Source organism: Balaenoptera borealis, assembly GCF_965194805.1.
Source record: "Balaenoptera borealis genome assembly, chromosome: 13".
NCBI lineage: Eukaryota > Metazoa > Chordata > Mammalia > Artiodactyla > Balaenopteridae > Balaenoptera > Balaenoptera borealis.
This window is the reverse complement of record NC_138870.1, coordinates 4,048,054-4,068,979: the sequence shown is the minus strand read 5'-3', so window position 1 is coordinate 4,068,979 and position 20,926 is coordinate 4,048,054. Positions and strand designations below refer to the sequence as shown.

Genomic DNA, 20,926 nt, shown 5'->3' with positions numbered 1-20,926 from the left:
ATCAGGAGGCCACTGCCGTGACCAGGGGACCAGGCGGGGCTGGGGGGACCTCCAGCGGGAGGCTGTGCCGGAGTGCCGAGAGACGGTCCAATTCGAGATGTATTTGGAAGGGCTTGCTCGGCTTCCACGCATGAGTAGGATTTCGATAAACGAGGAGCCGGAAATGTGGTCCAGACGGGGCATGTCGAAAGAAGCGGGGCTATTCCGGCGCGTCACTAAACCGGAGACAGCTCCCAGGGCTGCAGATGGAGCCGGCGGAGCGGAGCAGCTGCTGGGGCCCCACGCCGTGGACAGCCGCCCTCGCCCCATGCCCTGCGGCAGCCCCGCTGGAACGGGGCCGAGTCCGCGGTGTGGGCACACCAGCCCCAGAGCGGCCCCCCACCCAAAGGGGCATCCACCCAGCTCAGCCAGGGACTGGGTGCCACCCACACCCGCAACCACCAGGTGGCGCCCCAGGCCGGGTCAGAGCTCTGGGTTTGCAGGGAGGCTCAGAGACTTAGCCAACCTGTCACTGACTCTCCTCAATCCGGTCACTTTCTGTGCTGCCAGCTCAATTGTTCTTTCATTAATCACACCATGGAAATTCATGCTCTCCATGCTGAAGATTTATGGCTCTAAAAGCCAGACCCTGGAATGAAAAAGAGGAGACCCCACTGCTGCCGGGTCACTTGCTACAGGCCAGGTCGCTCGCTACAGGTAAGGAGCCTGGCCTTGGGACCCTGGAGCCGCAGGACGTCCTCCCACCCTGTGCTGGAGACACCGGGCCCCTCGGGACCGTCCCCGGGCCCGGGAAAGTCCTCAGGGTACTCGCACCACTTTATATAAGGGACCTCAGCGTCCACGGATACCAAGGGACGACTGTCCAGCTCCCTCCCAGCAGCCGGCTCCCACCGGGAGTGGGCCCGGGAGGGTCCCCTTGTGCCTCCCCTCCCCGTGTCCCTCGTGGACAGGGGCCCCCATGTGGGAAATCTCAACAGCTCAGAACCTCCAGGAGCCAGTCACCTCTGTGACTGCACACTCGCCAACCTCTGACCTGCTGTGCCAGCTCCCCAGAGCCCGCGGAGCTGCTCCCCGACCGCCACACCTGCTTCCCCCTCACCTCCTGTCTGAGGTCACCTTGCCCCGGGTAAGTCTCAGGTGAGGCCTGCTGCGGACAGCAGGGCAGCCTGGACCCAAGCCCCGCACCTTCCTCTCAAAGCCACACACCCGTCCCCGCCCCCAGAAGGCCACCGCTGAATGAATGAGGCCCTGCAGGCAACAAGAGGCCCTGCTCACCCCATATCCTCGGCCTCCTGCTGAGATGGAGGGACCCTCTGCTCCCGTCTCTGACCCAAAACCAGCAGAGCCCCCAGACCCTAAGTTCACAGACTAGGACATCACACTGCCAGGCCCAGCCCGGGACCTGGCTTCCCGGCATTTGATGCAGAGCCCCGGCGACACCCCCGCTGAGCCCCCGACGGGTGAGAGGCGCCAGGCCACCGCCTCAGCCCCAAGCCCAGGTCCCGGCCGTGCGCCCCTGCCTGCCTCTGGCCTCCGTGTTTCAGCCCAGCCTGCAGAGACCTGCCTGAATCCTTTCCCTGAAATGCCTCCTTCATTATACTGCTCCCCTGTGTGACCCTAAGATTCTTTACCTCTCTGAGGCCCAATGCCCTTTAAAATGTGGCATTTGGACCAGAGAATTTCCCGGCTCAGCCAAGCCTGAGACATGCTGTTCTCACCCCAGGCCGGTGGTCCCACCAGAGCAACTTTACTCCCAGGGGACATCCGGCAATGTCGAGTCTTTTTTGTTGTCACAACTTGGGGCGAGGGTGCTACTGGCACCTGAGTGGGTAGAGGCCAGGGACGCTGCTAAGTGTCCTACAGGGCACAGGGCAGCCCTCACACAACAAAGCCATCTGGCCCCAAATGCCGAGAGAGATTGAGAACCCCCGCCCAAGCCAGGTGTCCACCCCCCAGCTACCGACTCCCTGAGAAGACAGACACCCGAGAAAGAATTGGTGTGTCCCTCCAGGGTGGGGTGCGTCCTAGCTCCGAGAGGGACACACACGGGAGGAGGACAGAGCTGGTGAGGGCCGGAGAGGGGCAGCTTGGAGGCTGAGGTCCAGGGGGTGGCAATGGCAGCAGAAAGGGTTTGCTGGGCGGGAGGGCAAGAGGACAAGAGGCCATCTCTGAAGCCACAGCAGGGGCAGGGATGGCGAGGGACGGATGGGAGGAACGGGGGAGCCGTCCCCCACGGAGGGTGCCCGGCACAGGAAGGAGGCGGGGCCTGCAGGGGCACAGCCAGAGCTCGGCGCTGGAGAGCTCAGCTGGTGGCATTCAGGGAAACTGGCTTCCCAAAGCAGAGGGTTGTCTCAGAGACAACCAGCTAGATTCAAGCCCCCTGGCAGGAAGAAACTCCGGGGCGAGGCGGGGTGACTCAAGCACCAGGACCCAGCCAACCGACCGACCCAAAGGCACCCGCCACCCTGCTGCGGTCCGGGCCGGGCTGGCACTCCTCTCTAAGCAGAGGCAGGCCCAGGGGCCACCCTGACCACCAAGCCTCCCTGCCCCCGGCCCCTTCCCCAACCAAGGGCACTTCCAAGTATCTTCCACTCGGGCTCCAAATGAACCCGCATCCAAATGTGAGCAAACCCTTGCATTTGTCCGTTCCCTGCTCTCTACAGGGGCCAGGACCTGGGTCTGTATTGTCCGTTACTAAATCCCCAGGGCCTAGAACAGCGCCTCCCCTTAGCAATGCCCACGGGTCTCCCTCCTCCAGGCTCTCTCTTCAGAAGGGAGAAGGTGCAGGACCCTTCAGAGTCTCAGCATCTTCCTCATCACCCTGGGCCCATCCAACAGATGCACAGCAGGCAGACTGAGGCCCGCAGGCTATGGCCTCATTTATCAAGTCTGCTGTAATTAGCCAATACCCCCATGGCATTTTCCCCATCTTCAGTTGCAACCACGTTGATCTGTGGTTTTAATACATGTTTCTGCCGTGTGTCCTTATGTATTTTTCACACAGCATCCCAGTTCTCCGGGAGTGAAACCACAACCTCCCCTGAACCACCCTCCCCCCTGAGCTTCCTCCCTCACTTGCTTAGAGCCAAAGGGCAGCCACTGCCTGTGTCCCCCACAGCGGCCACCATCTCCCCAACGTGCAGGGAGGCCCTCCCTGGGGTGACCTCCTGTGCCAGGGCTGGACATCCCTGCCTAGCCCTCTGTGTAGACGCGCTGCCCATCTCCACAAAAACACCAGTGCTCCCAGGCCAGGTTCACGTCTCAGCCCTTTCTCTCCCACTGTGGGGCCCGGAACATGCCTGGATACTACAGAAATATTTGTTCCATGGATGGATGGATGGAGGGATGGGTGGAGGGATGGACGGAAGGAGGGAGGGATGGATGGAAGGAGGGAGGGATGGATGGAGGGATGGATGGAAGGAGGGAGGGATGGATGGAGGGAGGCATGGAAGGAAGGAGGGAGGGAGGGAGGGATGGAGGGAGGGATGGATGAATGGATGGAGGGAGGGAGGGAAGGAGGGAGGGATGCATGGATGGATGGAGGGAGGGATGGAGGGAAGGATGGATGGAGGGATGGAGGGAGGGAGGGAGGGAGAGAGGGAGGGAGGGGTGGGTGGAGGGAGGGATGGAGGGAGGGAGGGAGGGATGGGTGGAGGGAGGGATGGAGGGAAGGATGGATGGAGGGATGGAGGGAGGGATGGAGGGAGGGAGGGAGGGATGGATGGGTGGAGGGAGGGATGGGAGGGGTTGGGAACAGGATACCCAGACACACAAACCCACCTGAAAAAGAAGGCCCCCTTTGCACCCTCTTCACCACCCCCGTGCCAAGTTCCCCCCCAACGCCCCCGTAGCCCCTGTTTGCCTGTGTAAGTCGCCTTCTCTACCTGCCCCATCCCCTCAGAGCTCAGCACACCCTCTGGCTACTTTCATCCCCGCGGCCTCTGTGTCTCTGCAGCGCCCCTGTCCCCCACACTCTCTTTGCTTTGCAGGAGCCCCTCAAACCCTTGGCCTCAGCATGCCCCCCTGTTCTCTATGAGCCAGGGCCAAGTGCAACGTTTAACAGCATTTAATAAATTAGTGGATGTGGAGAATAAAAAAGCAAACAGAAACGACTGTAACTTCACAGCCAATGCGCTGGCTGGTAGCCATCCTGCCCGGCCCTGGGAGAAGCCAGCTGCGAGGAACTTCATCTCGCGGAGAAGGGGGAAAGGTGTCAGCGCGAGGACGGAGGGGGCGGCTACATCATGGTTCAGCCCCCCTTGCCTCTTGGCGGGGGGTGGGGGTGGGCTGCAGCTCATTCAATGTCACGGCCATAAAGGGAGATGGGGGATGACGGACAGTGCTTCCAATTCCACACGGAAGGGACAAAGTCACAGGGACACCTTTGCCAAAGCCACCCGGGAGACAGAAGGATCAGGGCACGGAGGGGGGTGGGCCCCCGGGAGAGGGCTCCTCTGTGCCTGGCCCCAGGGGTCCAGCCTCCGCTTGAGCGCCCCGGGGTCCCGGTGCTCACCAGCCAATAACACACTCTGTTCCTTTTTTGCACAGCTCTAATTGGTCAAGAATTCTTCCTTATTAACTCAGGAATCCGCTTCCCCAGGGCTAACAGTGCGTCAGTCCTAGTTTTGCCCAGGAAGCCCACCGAGATCAAGTGTGGCAGGACTTGAGGTTCTTGAAGGCCTGTATCTAACAAAAACCTTTCCCAACCTTCTCCTGGCCCATAAAAGGGCTTTTAGGGCTCTCACCCCCGAGTCACCCTCCACTACCGAAAGTTAGGTTCCAGCTCCGGAGGGACCAGCGCAGAGTGCAAGACGCCACTCTCCCCTCCCACACTCTGAGCTCTACACCTCTAGTAATGCAGCCTGTGCCGCCCCTGGCTTGGCTGGGAGCCACAGCACAGGTGTGGTTCACACTGAGCTCGCGCATGATTCAAATCAAACAGCATGATTCCTCGGCCATTCTATATTTAACCCCCCACTTTCTCTCTCAAAGCCTCCAATTTCTTCACAACTTTACAGCCTCCAATATAACCAGCTTGCAGAGGTGACAGGGAGATCACACCCATATTTCTGAACCGCATTTTCCTCCAAATAAACACGACATAAAGCATTCGCATATCTAAAACCCAGTTACATTTTGATTATTGCAGAATGAGGTTATTTTTCTATCTAAGATGGTTCTAGGGGAGAGCATTTAAATGCGGCCAAACTTCGGGGATGTTGTATTTGGGAGCTGTTGAGTCTCTGACGTTAATAAAGCTCTTAAGTTACATGCTTGCCGAGCCCCCTTCCCTCCAGCGAACTTTGCAGGGACGTTGGGAACGTGGGAACCGCGCCCCCCAATTCACTGGCATACCCTATCGGTTGAGAGGGGCTCCTGCTACAATACCTCTTGCTGTCTAAGACTCTTAAAAGTGCTGGGGGTGAAAGAGCTGAGAGGGGGGAGACCCCTCTTGAGACCCTGAGGCCAGCCCTTCCTCCCTCCAGTCGGTTAGGGTCCTGGGTAGGGGCAAATGCAGGTACCGCAGCCTTGGCCCCAAGCTGGCTGCACAAAGGGCCTGGTATCCTCCGACCCCAGTGGAGGCAAGGGAGGAGACTGGCTTTGCTGAAGCACTGCCCACCTGTTTGGGCTTCCTGGCCTGGCCTCAGTATGGAGGGCATCTGCCCTGCCTAGGGGCTCACACCAACCAAGGCATCTGTGGGACTGCAGGTGGCAAGCCCTGTGTCTGTCCCTGGGCCTCAAAGGCCAGGGCAGGGGCGCCAACAGCAGGCCCAGTCTCCACGACAGCTGATGCCCAGGGAGCAAAGGGCAAGGAGTAGAACTGGGGAAGGGGTCTACCTTGGGCTCTCGAACACGGCCCCTTTAAAGCTCTGGACTTCCACACCGTTCCTGCCTGGGAGAAAGGCTTGCAGGGCAACAGGGCTCACCTCCCCTACCTGCACCTGCACCCCGGTTCCCAGGCCATCTGGGCTCCTCAAATCTGACAGCAGGGCCCAAACCAACCTTCTCAGGTGCCAGCCACGGCACCTCAGTCTCGGACTGACCACAGGCCTGCTCACTCGGTGGGGAGATGGAAAGAAAAGGAGGTGGAAACCAGCTCAGAGCCCCCAAGGGTGCCCGAGGAACAGGCCCAGATGGACCACAGAATGATGTGTGGTCAGGATGTCAAGAAGGAACGGGTGCTACAAAGCCCCTGCCAGCCTTGTAAAGGAGGCGTGATCGCTCATCGTTCTGTCCACACTGACCCAGGCTAACAGTGGCGGCCCTGCCAGGGCGGGCCCCCCAGGCTGGCAGAGCTGCACGTGCTTCCTGTTCAAGCTGGAGTGGGGCGGGGGCGGGGGTGCAGGGGAGAAGGGACACAAGGGGAGCATTGTAACCCAGGGTTCCCAAGCTCGCTCCACGAGGATGGAGCCCCTGGACGGCGGGGCTCTGCTCCCCTCGGGAGAGCACACAGCTGTTTTCCACCCCTGCTCCATACAGGAGAGGAGATGGGCTAAAACAGCAGGGGGCAGGCTCGGGGAAGAGCTTCTCAGATGGAGGAGACAGTCGGCTATCCTGGCTCCACTGGAGGTTTCTGTTCCCTGAGCCGGTGGGAGGACTGCCCTTCGCTGGGAACGTCGGGGGAAGGTGACCCCAAACTCCAGAACTTGTCAGCACTCAACAGGACACAGCTTGGAGCCTCGGGCCACCCAAGACCAGCAACTCTTGGGCAGGTGCTAGTGCAAGAATGGGTGCTCTGTGCTGGGGCAGGGGTGTGCACGGAGCCCTCATCACCTGCGCCCCAAGCGCCACGGCTCTGGAGCCGGGAAGGAGCCACGGGGAGCCAGCCTGGACCACAGCGAGAGAACTGCCTGAGCTCCCAAGGTCACGGTAAGCTGGGAGGGAAAAGCGCCAAGGACTCAGAATACTCGTCAGAGGAGTCTGGAGAAAGGATTTTCCCACCACAGGCGTATTTTTTCCCTTCCTGCGTTTGTTTTATTTTGTGTATCTGGGGAGAAAGGCACTCTTGACAGCATCAAAGCACAGAATAATACATGAAGCTGGGGCTGCCTTGGGAGTCAGGGATGGGTTTCAGAAACCTATCTTCAAGGTTCACGTTGAAACTGGGGCCACCTGGGCTTCCCTGAGAAAGCAGAACCGTCCACAGCCCGCATCTCTGGACATGGAGCCCCAGGGGACGGCAATGGTCCAGTCGCCTTTCTGGGATGTCTTTCCGCTGAAAGACTGAGGGAGAAAAAAACACCTCCCCAGCACTCGGGGACACGGAGAAGATGAATGGGATTGTGCCTGCCGAGCCCTTTGTGTTCCTCGGAATATAAATATCGTACAAGGTACTGTGCTATCATTCAGAATCCTCGGAAAATGCAGGGGATACCTTGAATTCACATCACATCTTTCTGGCAAAGAGCTCAAATGATCTGGGAGACTATAACTCACCCTACAGAATGGGGTGGGCGCGGAGATCATTCTCCCTGTTTGAGGAGAGGCGCCCCCAGCCCCCCTAGAGAGGAAGGAGAGTCACGCCATGAAAATACGTCCACTTCGGGGTGCCTCTCATTCGGCAGGGCTGCCTCCATTCGGCCTGCCACAGAACGGAGGCCCTTTAATAATGTAAAGAGCACGGTCTCCCCTGGCTTGAGCTCAGCAAATAACACTCCCTGATTACATGTGTAGGTATCGGGAAGGATCGTGGTGGACACCCAGCTCCATCTCTGGCCCCAGGACAGCCGCCCACACACACTTCAGCTAGAAGCCTCGGACGTGGCCAACATGATTGGTCCTCTCTCCAGGGATGCTCTGCCCGCAGCCCGATTATTTACACTGCCAGCCGGGAGCCGTGTCCACCCAGGTCGGGATTTGACATTTCTGACATGTTTTGTGGGGGACACAGGCTGGCTAAGTTCGGGTTCCTCTGCCAGAGGTGGTCTCTGCACCAACTTTACGCGTCAGCCTGAGACCCCCTCCTCGCCCCGGCCCTGGGCCGACTCTGTCATCTGGCAGAACGGGAGACCCTGGTCCGCCTTCTACTCTTTGATGCGCCCACTGCCATTCAGGCCACTCGCTGAAAGCAGCCGGGCCACGGCCTGGCAGGGAGCGCGCCCAAGGTCACAGAGGTCATTCGGGGAGGAGCTTCACGCCTTGCCCTCACCCACCCGGCGCCTTCCCTGTCTTCACTACCCCCCGAAGCTGTGTTGCCAGGGACACCAACCATGGTCCCGTGGTTCTGAGTGCTTTGCCCCATCTGCCTCACTTAATCCTCCCAACCCAGTGGTGGGGACAGGGGGAGGGCATTTTCGTCCTCCCCGTTCTACACCTGGAAGGGTGAAGGCACGGAGAGGTTAGGTGGTGAAGGAACCCAGGAAATCTGCCTCTGGAAACCATGTTCTGACCCACCAGGCCCCCCTGCTTAGACCTAGGGCGTCCCAAATACATCAGAAAGGGGTCCCTGGACGTGTCCATGCTTGGAGAGGGGAGGGCCAGCCACTGCGTACGGCGTGCCTGGGACCCACCTGTGGACTGAGAGGGTGGGGAAAGCAGGGATGGTGACAGCGATGGTGGTGACGAGGGTGGCGACAATGACAACGACGCTAAGAACACGGACGAGGAAGCTAGCCTCCACTGACCCTGAACCCACGCCAGGAACCGCACCAGCCGCTTTCCGCAAAAGCCAGACAAGGGGTCTACAAACAGCAAAAGCTGGAGAGGCTGTGGAGAAAAGGGAACCCTCCTACACTGCTGGTGGGAACGTAAATCAGTACAGCCACTACGGAGAGCAGTATGGAGGTTCCTTAAACAAACTAAAAATAGAGTTACCATATGACTCAGCTATCCCACTCCTGGGCATATACCTGGAGAAAACCATAATTCCAAAAGACACACGCACCCCAATGTTCACTGCAGCACTATTTTACAAGAGCCAGGACACGGAAGCAAGCTAAATGTCCATCAACAGATGAATGGATAAAGAAGATGTGGTACATATATACAATGGAATATTCCTCAGACATAAAAAGGAATGAAATAGTGCCATTTGCAGAGACGTGGATAGACCCAGAGACTGTCATACAGAGTGAAGTTAAGTCAGAAAGAGAAAAACAAATATCGTATAATATCGCTTATATGTGGAATCTAGAAAAATGGTACAGATGAACTTATTTGCAAAGCAGAAATAGAGACACATGTAGAGAACAAACTTATGGATACTAAGGTGGGATAAACTGGGAGATTGGGATTGACATATACACACTATTGATACTATGTATAAAATAGATCACTAATGAGAACCTACTGTAGAGCACAGGGAACTCTACTCAGTGCTCTGTGGTGACCTAAATGGGAAGGAAATCTAAAAAAGAGGGGATCTACATATATATACTCGTATAGCTGATTCACTTTGCTGTACAGTAGAAACTAACACAACAGTGTAAAGCAACTATACTCCAATAAAAATTTTTAAAATAATTTTAAAAAACCAGACAAGGTAGTTCCTATTGTTCCCCCCACTTTGCAAATGAGAAAACCAAGGCTCAGAGGTTAAGTATCTCACCTGAGCTGGATTTTAATCCAGTCTGATGCGACTCCAACCCTTTGAATGAAGTCTCTCTATGCCTCAGACAAACAAACAAACAAAGAAACAAAAAAACCCCAAACTTCATTTTATTAACATTCTCCACTGTAGCCCAGTCTGAGTCAAGGGAGGCGGGGAGGAGCACAGGGGCCCGGGACACACCCCGGCAGAGGGTGGCGAGCGACAGCAGGCACAGCTGGAAAGTGGTCTGTCCTGCGTGCCGGCCGGGCGGGTAGAGGCGAGGACCAATCGGTAGGGGTGCCCCCCGCAGGGAGGGGTGCACGGAGTGCACATGTGTTGGGGGCAGACGTCCAGCCAACCTGCGCTGCCCACTTTGCTGATTTCACCAGAGTTGTGAAAATTGTTGGCTGTACCTCTGCACAAAGAAGCAAGAAGGAACAAAATAAAATACTTTGGGGCTCAGTGGACCTTCTTATTGTGCCTCTATTTCCACAACCAGAGCAGCTTGTGGAAACGATTCCCCGCCCCCCCCTCCCGTGCCGTGTTTTTCTGGAGGGGGCTTTCACATGCGCCACCCCACACGCGCCCCACAGACCCCTGGGCTCGCTACCCCACGTTACAGATGAGGCCGCTGCAGCTCGCGGGGGCCCCGGCCCCATCTTTCGAAGGCCCGTCCCCAGCCGGCGTGGTCAGCAGCCTCATGGGGACATCCACTTCTGACCCACCAGGAAACGGAGCTTCAGAGGGAACACTCAGAAGCGACTCGGAGAATTTCCTGTCTTTCGAGAGGAGCGACAGGGACACCCCTCAGCCCAGCCCCTCCGCAGGGGCCTCAGTACCTGCCCTGAGCCGGGCACCATGCTGACCACGGCCACCCAGGAGCAGGACACCCAGCTGGACCAGTAAGACCAGCCAGACAGGCAGCCACGACGCAGAAGAGCACAGGGCCAGTGTGAGGTCTGGGTCGGGGCTACGGACGGCTCTGGCCTTGGTTCAAGTTCGCGGAGCCCTCATGTACCAGCCGGGGGCCGGGAATCTCAGAAAACGACTTTCCAGGGCTTGTTTTTTAAATGGGGAATTCATGGTTCCTACCACATAGAGTTGTAGTTGGGACTGAATGAGATGCACGAAAATAAACTTCCCAGCGTGGTGCTTTTACAAAGCTATAAACGAGGGTCGTTATTAGTACTTATGGCCCGCGTTCCTCAATCATCCTGACTGCTAAGACCGGGCAGAGCGGCTGTTAGCCAGGGGTCCCGCCCAGGCGGCAGCCCCGCGCCCCCAGCTCCCAGCCCCCAGCCCCGGGGGGCTCCCCACCCATCCAGGCCGCCACACAGTCAGGCCAGATGCGCGTCCCTCACTCTGCCGCCCCACCCTCCATTCCCCAGCCACCCATCTCCGGGAGGCAGCTCGCTTTCCCGACTGGCGAGCATGCTTTCTTTTGGCAGGGAGCTGCTGCCGTCTGTGCTCTGGACCGTAAAACAAGTTTTCATCAATAAATTAAGATAAGCGGAAAGCCAGCTCGAGGGGAGGTGGGCCGAGGCAGGCAGGCAGCGGCGGGCGGGAAGTGGCTCTGGGACTCAGAAGGGGTCGGAGTGAATCCAAAGCAGGATGGGCTCCCCGCCTCCTCTCCTTGGACCCCAAGGGCCCCCTTCCACCGGGCTCCTCGCGACGGGAGGCTCGGGAAGTCCCCCGCCTCCCTCCACTCCCTTCCATCCTCCAGCAGGTGAGCAAGCGGCAGTGACAGGTAGAGTCAGGCTCTCAGCAATGCTCTGAGCCAAAGTAATGATCGCGATCGCTGCGTCAGACGAGCTAAATCTAATCAGACACGTGCCGCCCAATCACTGACACTGAGACCCACCCCCGAAAATAAAACGTGTTTGGCCAGAGCCTCCCCACTCCTCGGCGGGAGCCCTCGGGTCCCTCACTGCACCTTCCACACCGTCTCCATGCCTGTCTCACAGCACCCCACCCACCCAAGAAACCTTCCTCTTCCCCCTTTGCACCGTTCTCAGTCCCAGCCAGGGCCTTCGGGTCCCCGCTGACGCCCACCTCCTCCTCCAGGCTGGCCAGCCCCGCCCTGACCCCACCTAACACTCTGCAGTGGCTCTGACCGTCTGACCACTCACCAGCCTTGGACCCTTCTCCCAGCCGCCAGTGCTGACCTGGCCGGTGATGTTCCAGCACAATGGCTGCCCGGGGCGCCTCCCCTCATACCTCTCTGTGTGCATCCCTGGCATCAAGCTGAGCGTTGGGCCAGGTATGGACGGAGCGAGCACAGGGAGGGAGGAGTGCGGGGACGTGGAAGCAAGGCGAGTGCCCAGCTCCGCAACAGGAGCGCCTCCCTAGCCCTGGCGCTAGGACACGCAGCCCGCTTCCGGCCATGACACTGAAACAGGCCAGAGCATATGGCAGGAGAAGGGCCATCTGTCCATCCAGCACCACACGTGGGGAGGCGCGGCACCACATATGTTCAGGACCTAACGGACAGGTGAGCCCTCGGGCAGAGCGGCAGGGTGAACCCCAAACGGCACAGCACACCGGCCACGCGCTGCCAGCGGCTGGAACCACGGGCAAGCCCCTCCCTCCTCTGAGCCTCGGCCCCCACCTTCCAGAGAAAAGGCTGAACCTCACAATATCCCAACCCCTCCAGCCCTGAGGTCCCGGGCTCTCACCTCTGCTCCCCCCTCAGCCTGGCTGAGCAACAAGGAAGGTGGCTACATCCGCTTTTCAGGTGAGGAGGTAAGGTCTCTGAGGTTGAATGATCTGCCCCGGAGCTGGGAGGCTGGAACCCACGCCCTGCCTCCCCAGGGTGACCCCATGTCCCTCGGGGAAGGCAGCAGGAAGGAAAAGTGGCAGCACTGCACCGGGCCTGAGAAGTGCTGTGCGACTTACCGCCCCCGTGACCCAAACCCCCCAGGTAAGGAAACGGATGCTTGGAGTTGAGACTTGCTCAGGGCCCCATGGTCAAGGGCCCAGGCTGACGCCAAGACAGGAACGGACCACTTAGACACACACAAACAGCAGGAGGAGCTGGCAGGGCTTCAGGCCATAATGACGTGAAATCAAGACTGCTAACTATACCCCAACCTGGATATACATCAGAATCGATCACTTCTGAGTTCAGGCGCTTCCCAAAAGCGGAAGGAGCAGAGGAGTGTGAGTTCTTCGACCAAGTCCAGGCAGGGGGGAGGCCTCCCTCCAAGCAGATCCCAGATGGCTCTCCCTCTCTCCTCCCAGCCCCCTCTTCTGCAGCGCGCACGCACACACACACACACGCACGCACACACACACGCGCGCGTGCGTGCACACGAGCGGGCGGACAAACGCTCCCCGCATCAAGACCTGGAGGGGAAAGGATGCAGTTCATAAACGGCAAACAGAAAAACAACCGAGATGTGACGTGTGAGGTGGCAGGAGCCGAGCACAAAGTTCAATGAATGGAACAGAAACATATCGACAATAGCAAAAGGAAGCAATTACCACGCATTTTCATATGAGATCCCATCCCCAGGAATAAATGCTCTGGCGTCTGCTTATTCGACAGAAAAAAGCGAGCAGTAGCCGGGGAGGGATGAGGACCCAGCATAATGCAGACGCTTGCACTTTGTGGCTCCACGTTTCCCCGAAGCTCTGAAAAGAGTGTTTTTTGAGATGCAGGCTGACCCGGGAGACAGAAGAAATAGAAGAAATAACATTGTAAGTGGAGAGATTTTAGGGTGCTGCCTCCAGGGCACCCACTAAACAGACACCGTCAAATTACCAGGGAGAGGGGCCGCTCCCGTCCACTTGGCAGGTGTGCATCTCCGGAACTAGACGTTACCAAAAAGAAAAAAAAAGAAGATTTTCCCTGGAGGCGGAAGCTTTCAGGTTCATGGCACCAACTGCTCAGGGGAGCCAGAGTCTGGCTTCATCTCAGGAAAACTCTGACTTCTTTTGCACGAGCAAACCTAAGGCAGTCCTACAGAAATCGGGTCCCCAAGGCCCAGAAAGGCAGGGACCAGTGCTGGGGGAGGGGCACGACAGTCCTGCAGAGCGGTGTGTCATCCGCCTGTGGGCCTGATGCTATGGACCCTGGACACACAGGACTTGGGGGAGGACCCTGCCGCCTGCACCAGGATGGGGGTCACACTGACCGTGCAGGTACCACACTGCCTCTCGGGTCGCAAAGGGCCCTGGGGCCCTTTGCTTGCCCTGACCGTCAGTATTTCTTCTCCGTGGTGTCGTACGCTCTCTGAATGACGTCTTCTGAATCAGGGTGTCTGTCCCAGTCTCTGGAAAACATGCCTCTCCACCTGTCTCCCCATCTATTCCTCTATCCAGGAATCAAAACTTGGATCTGGGGCCAGCGGTTAAGAGCACAGGCTCTGGAGTGAACGCCTGGGTTCTGAATCCCAGCTCTGCCCCTTCCCCAATGTAGCCTCATGCCAGTTGAGCTCTGTGACTCTGATTCCTCATCTGTAAAATGGGGATAATAATGCTAACTCCCCCAAACTTCGTGTAGTACCTACAAGGTTTGTTGTGGAGATTAAAAAGGAGAAAACTTCTAAAGCCCTGAGACCAAGAACACGGCCTAACGTCATAAATGACGTTCATCAGCGCTGTTACCCTTCTGCATCTCGCCCACTCCAAATCCTCCAGCCACACCCCTGCAACTCTCCTGCACCCACCTGGTCCTCTCCACTCCCACGGCCCGGGTCCTGGTCTCATCCCTGTGGCCAGAACACTGAGAAGCACCCCTGTCGGTCACCCCACCTCCCCAAACCCCGTCACCACCGCCATCTGAACGCTCCACCTGGGGTACATCACGCCTCATCTTCCAGGCCCTGGAGGGCTCCTGCAGCCTGCGGGGCGCGGCTGAAGCTTCTCAGCACGGCGTCCATCTGAGACCTCCTGCAGGCTCATCTCTTCATTACTAGCCTGCCAGTATCCCCACAGTCCAGGGCACTGGCCCCTCTGTGATGCACCCCAAGCCTTTGCCTGTGTGCCTGCCTGCCGGCTCTTCCCCGCCAGCCGTGCCCCTCCTGCACCCCAACCAGCCAGCAGTGCCATCCTTCCCGTGAAGCGCCCATGAGCTCCACCCTCCCCATGCCCCCTCTGTGCGCTAGAAGCACCTGCCACCTCCCTCACAGCACCCAACACCCTGCGCCCTACAGGGTTCATTCCTTGTTGGTTTTGCCTAAGTCGACTCTTATTTGGCGTCTCCTACAGTGCCTCGCATATAGTAGGCTCCCAAGAGGTATTTTTCAAGTTTTCACAAAGGCAAGCTCCCGGCAGCATGGGACTAAGACGGTACAACTGTGCAGCCCCCAGCTGGTCCCCTGGGGGAAAGGGTACCTCCCCTTACACTATCAAAGACCGCAAGGGTCAAGCCTTTCCATGAATACCAAGTATACGCAAACCCCTCGGTGGCACAGAAATGCTGTTGTATCTAATGCAGCTGCATCCCCATGCCCGACCCAAGGCTTGTGACCACAGGGATGACCAACACGCTTCCGCTGTGTGACTCAGTCATGCCGTCATCTTGCTTCGTTTCCAAAGGCCATTATTAAACACAAACTACGCCAGGAACCACATCCAGCAGAGCTGGGCCCCTCACAGGCTCTCAAAGTGTTCTGAGGGGCTGCTCCACCTGACTACTGCCAGGCAGAAGTGTGCGGCCCCTCCCTGGGCTCAGACTTGGGCACCCACTTGCCGACCGTGACCTCCCCTCGGACGCCTTACAGGCAACTCAAGCTTAACAGGGTCACACGGGAAGCTTGATGCGCAAGCCACGGGGAACCCCAGTCACCAGCAACTCTCTGTCCCCCCCATCACCCACCAGCAAGTCCTGCCGGTTCTACCTCCGATTTTTGACTCCAGCCCACCCATCTCTCCCCGACTCCACTGCTACCCCAGTCTCCTCCTTGAACTTCTGCGATCATTTTCTGTTTTCCCAGCTGCCACCCCTGCCCCTCCACTACTCACTCTCCACCGAGCAGCAAATTTCCAGAGGTTCCCCTCGTATGTAGAACAAATCCCAAATCCCTTCCCGTGTTCTCCGGGACCCTACATGATCCAGCCTCTGCCTTGCCCGCCTCCTCCGTGCCCTGGTCCCATTCACCGGCCTCTGCGAGCTCCCAGGCACACCATGTTATTCCGCACTCGGGTGTCCCTTGTCCAGAATGTTCTTCCTAAGAGTCATGGTTTCATTCTTTTCCTTTAAGCTTCCTTTGCTCCCCATCTTGTATGAAAACCTACTATGACTTTAAGTGTTTATTTACTCTTGTCCATCTTCCCTGCTAGAACGTGAGCTCCAGGAGGTCAGAGCTCCCTGACTTGTCCCTTGTGTGTCCCTCGGGTGTCAGGTTCATGGTAAAGGCTCAATGAATCTTTGTGGAGGGAGGAACAGAGAGAGGGAGGAGACCAGGACTCGGGAACCTCCCGTCCTGGGGAATGTATGCCTTCAGCATACGTGGAGTAAACTTCTCGGGCGTCACCGAGAGCCTGGGAGTGGCAGGAGGGTGGCTGAGCTCAGCACAGAGAAAATGCTGCAGGATGTGAAAAGCTCTGGTGAAAAAGAACAAGAAGGAGCACGGGCTATGAAGTTGATGGACTCGAGGGAGTTCAATTCCCTGCCCCTGCTATGCAACGTTAGAAAGGCAAGTTGACCTCTCTGGGCCTTAATTCCTCATTTACAAGACGGAGACAACACCACCAAACTCACAAGGTTGCATAAGCACGGTGCCTGGTACAGAGTGATGCTCACAGAAAAGTCTCTTTCTCCAAGGATGCTGGGGGCTCAGGCCCACACACTCTAATTAAATGAGGTCGTCCTCCTGCTCCCGGACGCCGGGCTGCCTGGTGTCACCATCACTCATGCATCAGCCACCTCATCTCAGGGTCTCACCTAAGGAACAAGGGGCAGTGAGGGGGGACGGGGTGAAGCTGGGCATACACCATGCTGTCTGCTAAGATCACGGACACGCTGGCACGTGCATTCATTTCCAGTGAATCTCTGTTGGGCGTCCGCAAGGAACGTCTGCTCCCAACCAAGCCATCATTTTTGACCGTGGCTTGGGGACAAGACCCTGGGAGCGGGTACAGTGGCGGGGTTGGGCGGTGGTGAGGGGGGGCGGACATGGCACGGTGCCGTTCAATACCGCTTGGTTCTAGGGTCACCCCCAGCTCCTTGCAGCCTTGATGGGAGGGGGAGACGAGGAAAAGAACCAGCTCACCTGACATCTTGGTATCAAATGCCAAAGAGCAGCACCAAACCCAGGGAAAGGGGGAAGGCTTAGCCGCTCCCTGAAGGAGACAAGCCACACGGCCCAGGCCACAGATGCTCACAGCGGAGTCCCTCCTCCAGAAGTCAAGGGCCTGTGCTCTCCTTCCCCATCCCAGCGGACAGGACACCAGGGAGGTTTCGAGCCCCAGAATATACCCATGGGTGGGAGGACACGTCCCAGGCCCATAGCACTCAGACCCAAAACGAATCTTGCCAAGGCTCTCGTTTCCTGAACCCCCAAAGCCCGTGGGCTGGACCACCAGGGTGCAGATTCAGCCGGGGACAGAGCCAAGCCTGCCTGCAGGGGGCTCAACCCTCAGCTAGCCAACACCACCCCAGCGCCCCTCTCCTCCCTGCCCCCTCGATTATTCTTCCTAAAACTGCTCTTGCCGTGCAGAGCTTCACTGGCTCCCCCCTGCCCTGCGAGGAGCCCACGCCCTCTGGCCTCCAGCCAAGTTCCTCAAGAGCCGGCCACGGCTCCCCGCCCAGCGTGCCTGCTGGGAACCATCTTACTCCGGCAAAACGGAGAGGCCAGCTTCGTCGTCATCCGAATATCCCCCTGTTCGTGAAAGGAGGACCCTCCTTCTCCTAGCTCACCCCGCAAGGCCAGCTAAGGGCTCCTCCCGCAGGGCACTGTTCTCTGGCGAAGAGCATGAAGAGTCCGAAGGATAAAGGCCAGTCCCCTCCACGCCTGCGCCCCTGCGGCATCAGCACTCTGCGCGAAGGTCCCGACTTGGCACACGCAGCGGCCAGTTAGAGAGAAGATGCTGCCCCAGGTGAAAGGGACGTGGGGAGGAAGACAGAGGCGGGAGGTTCCAGAATCCCCGCTGCGATGCTGGCGAGAGGGGGGCCGGGGCCACAGCAGAGGGGCCTGGAGAGCTTGTTGGGGATAATCTATTCCCGCGGCGCCTCTGCAGGCTTCGGCTGGTTGAGCTAAGATGGAACAAGCGGCAAGCGCCGTTGTTCTTGGACGCCTCGGCTGTGACGGGAGGGAGCGCAGAGCGACAGTGGCCATAAAGCAGAGGACGGCCCATGGGGGGTGCGACACTCCACGGGGACCAGTTTCACGGTCCTGGAAAGCGGAGGTTACGAGAAGCTCAGGAGCACGGCCCACCCACAGCAGCAGGAGATGGAGCGGGACCCCCGGCCCCGGGAGGAAGGGGTCAGGCTGGCGGAGAAATCCAGGCTGGAAGCGGCACTTGCGGGGGAAGCAGTGCACACCTCCCACGAGGCTGGCGGCCGAGAACTGCCCACCCACTGCCCCCAGAGAGGAGGGGCAGGCAGGCAGGCTACAAACCTACCCTCCCTCTGCAAAAGGGTGAGTGTTAACGCCTGCAGCAGACGGGGCGGGAGCAGGAAACCCCCAAAGCCTAGAAATGTAGTGGGAGAGCTTCCTGCTCTTATGTGAGGCATTGGAAAGTGGGTCCCAACTCATCAGGCCGTGTTGGGAGGTGACAGGACCAGGAGGGGGAATCCCTGACCTTCAGCGGTGCTACCCACTCACCCCGATACTCAGCAAGGCAGGTCCCTGGGCCTGAGCTACTTCCCAGGGGGAAGTGCACCGTCTCTGTGCCACAGGGCTGACCACAGGGCTGCCCCAGGACATCCTCCCACGGGACGGCCTCGTCAGAAAGACAGTCACACAGCAGAGTCCGCTTTGCACTTCAGGCACTGGCCCTCCCCTGGATGGACCCTCTTGAAGTCCAGCTCCACGACGGCTCCGGCTCTGTTTTGGACAATGTGGAGTCGTCACAACTTTGGGGGTCTTCTGCAGTCCCCCCGAAAGAGTTAACCTGGCCTCAAACCTAGCGCCTTAACCTGGCGCCGCTGTGGAGCTTATCTGACCTCCTGAAGGGATTAGCACCCGGCTCAAGAAATGCCAATCAGCCAACAGGGCCAAATTTAACTTCAGCCATCCTCCCACCCTCGCCAGGGCACTCTCAAAATCGGCGATTACGCTAGAGGCAGCTCTCACCACAGCCCGTCATCTGCTATTTATAACCCGCTCACCTTCTGGGAGGAACCAGACACCTCCCGTCACAGCAAGGCACCGAGGGACCCGGCCACCAGGCCGACGCCGCTCAGGACCCTGCAGGAGGCACTCCTCCCAGGTTCCGAGCGGCCCTGCCCTGTCTCCTCCACTGCACGGACCGAGTGCACCTCTGCCAGGGCCCTGCACGTCCTTGTGCAGGCTCCAGCCTGAGCACCAGACGTGGCTCTCACCAGCTCACCGCCCAGGCTCCTCCAGCTGCTGCCTCCCCCAGGGGCCCCTCCCCCTTCCTCATCCCTTCATCATTCTGTGGTCCATCCAGACGGCGGAACAGTATTCTGCGCTGAACAGAAATGAGCCGTCACGCCATGAAAAGACATGGACGGACCTTAAACGCATATTACCAAGTGAAAGAAACCCACCTGAGAAGGCGACACACTGTAGGATTCCAACGATATAGCATTCCAAAAAAGGCAAAACGATGGAGACAGAACATTAATCACTGGGTGCCCGGGTTTGTGGAGGTAAAAAGGTAGAGCCCGGAGGATTTTTAGGGCAGTGAAAATACCCTGTATGATACTATACTGGTGGGAACAGATTCTTATACATTTGTCAAATCCATAGGATGTACAACACCAAGAGTGAAGCCTCACGTAAACTACAGACTTTGGGTGACCATGACTTGTCGATGTAGGTTCATCCTTGGTAACAAGTGTTGCATCTGGTGGGGATGTTGATAATGGGGGAGGCTGTCCATGTGTGGGGTGTATGGGACATCTCCTGTACCTTCCTCTCAATTTTGCTGTAAACCTAAAAGTGCTCTTAAGGAAAAAAAAAAAAAAAACTCTTTTAAAGAAAAAAAAAAATGGGAGGTGACAGCAAACAGCCCTACAAGGATGTAACTGGCAAAATAAAGGCTCTTCCACTCAAGGACACTAACAAAAGCAGGTGCCTGTCCCTCAGAGACACAAAGGGGGTCCAGCTTTGTTCCCACAAAGGAGAGGCCTGAACCTCTCCTGAACCACAGGCTCAACTCCGGACCTGAGAGATGCCAGCCCTTCCCAGCACTGCCATACGGTTGAGAGTCCGTTTACTTGTTGCACAAGGACTTCATCTAAAAGATGTTGCTTCATGCTAAGGGTCACCCAAAGAGAAAGGCTCTCTGGCTTCTGGGCTACAGATGAGATGTCCCAAGAAGTCCTTTCTGAAAGCCAGGCATTCTTCTACCACTGAAGGTGGTAGGAATCCCGCTGGCAGCGCCACGCCACTAAAACAGGCCCCAGTGCCATCCTCCCTATACGGGTCACAGCGGCCACATCCCTTTGGGGTGGCACAGGGACAATCTCTCAAGTATGGTGGCAAAGGGCTGAGTGGGGAGAAAGTGCTAGAGAAAAGTTTAATAATAGCTGGGTTGGGCACGGCCCGTTTCCTTTTTCAGCTCCCTGGCGGGCTGCTCCCATTACGCGATGCGGCTGCGGGCAGAGCCCGTCAGCTGCTGCTGAGACTCAAACCCAGGTCAGCCCGGGGGCCACGTCTCCTCAGGCCACCCCGGTGAAGGGTCCACATGCCGCAGTCAGATGAGGGCCACGCACAAACTTGCAGGGCTCACCTAGCGCAGCTTCGCTATATAAAGCCTGGAGCTGGCGGGACAGACGGGGCCAGGCCGCGAGCCTCAAGGTTGACCATCCTGCACCCACCAGCCCTGCAGCCCAGCCACGCGCCCTGCTCCTCATTGTCCCTCTTGGCCACAGACTGCTATTCTGGGCTCCAGGGGGCAAAGGGGAGCTGGTGACCGCAGCAGGAAGCCCACATGGCGGGCAGGCTGGCGTCAGAGCAGCTCTCCCGGCGATGGCACATCTGCTGCCCTCTGTCCAGCCTCTCCTGTCCCCTGGAAACCAACAAATAAATACACCCGACAGTCAACACACGTGTGCACGGAGCATCCACCCTGCGCGGCAGCTACAGACCACAGAGGGAAGTGTCCACGGGAAAATGTGCGCTACGTGCTTGTCGCCATTGATGAGCTATTCATGGAAACCGACCCAGAATCAATATTAAAAGGACAGGATTAGGGGACGGCATGCCTGAAAACACAGTGCTTAGCAACACGCGGTCCATCTGTGACTCATCTTCCGTATCT

General features: G+C 58.1%; 1 protein-coding gene and 1 long non-coding RNA gene across 3 annotated transcripts in view; both read right to left on the bottom strand.

Moving 5' to 3' along the window:
* The window catches only part of TSPAN9 (tetraspanin 9), a 181,195-nt gene that overhangs the window by 9,713 nt on the left and 150,556 nt on the right, over positions 1–20,926 (bottom strand). The gene's annotated exons all lie outside the window — the stretch shown is intronic.
* Positions 9,640–12,766, bottom strand: LOC309609131. Its single transcript, XR_014233279.1, has 2 exons — positions 11,659–12,766; positions 9,640–9,944 (listed from the first exon to the last, which is right to left on the bottom strand). It is a non-coding gene; the product is annotated as an uncharacterized lncRNA (long non-coding RNA).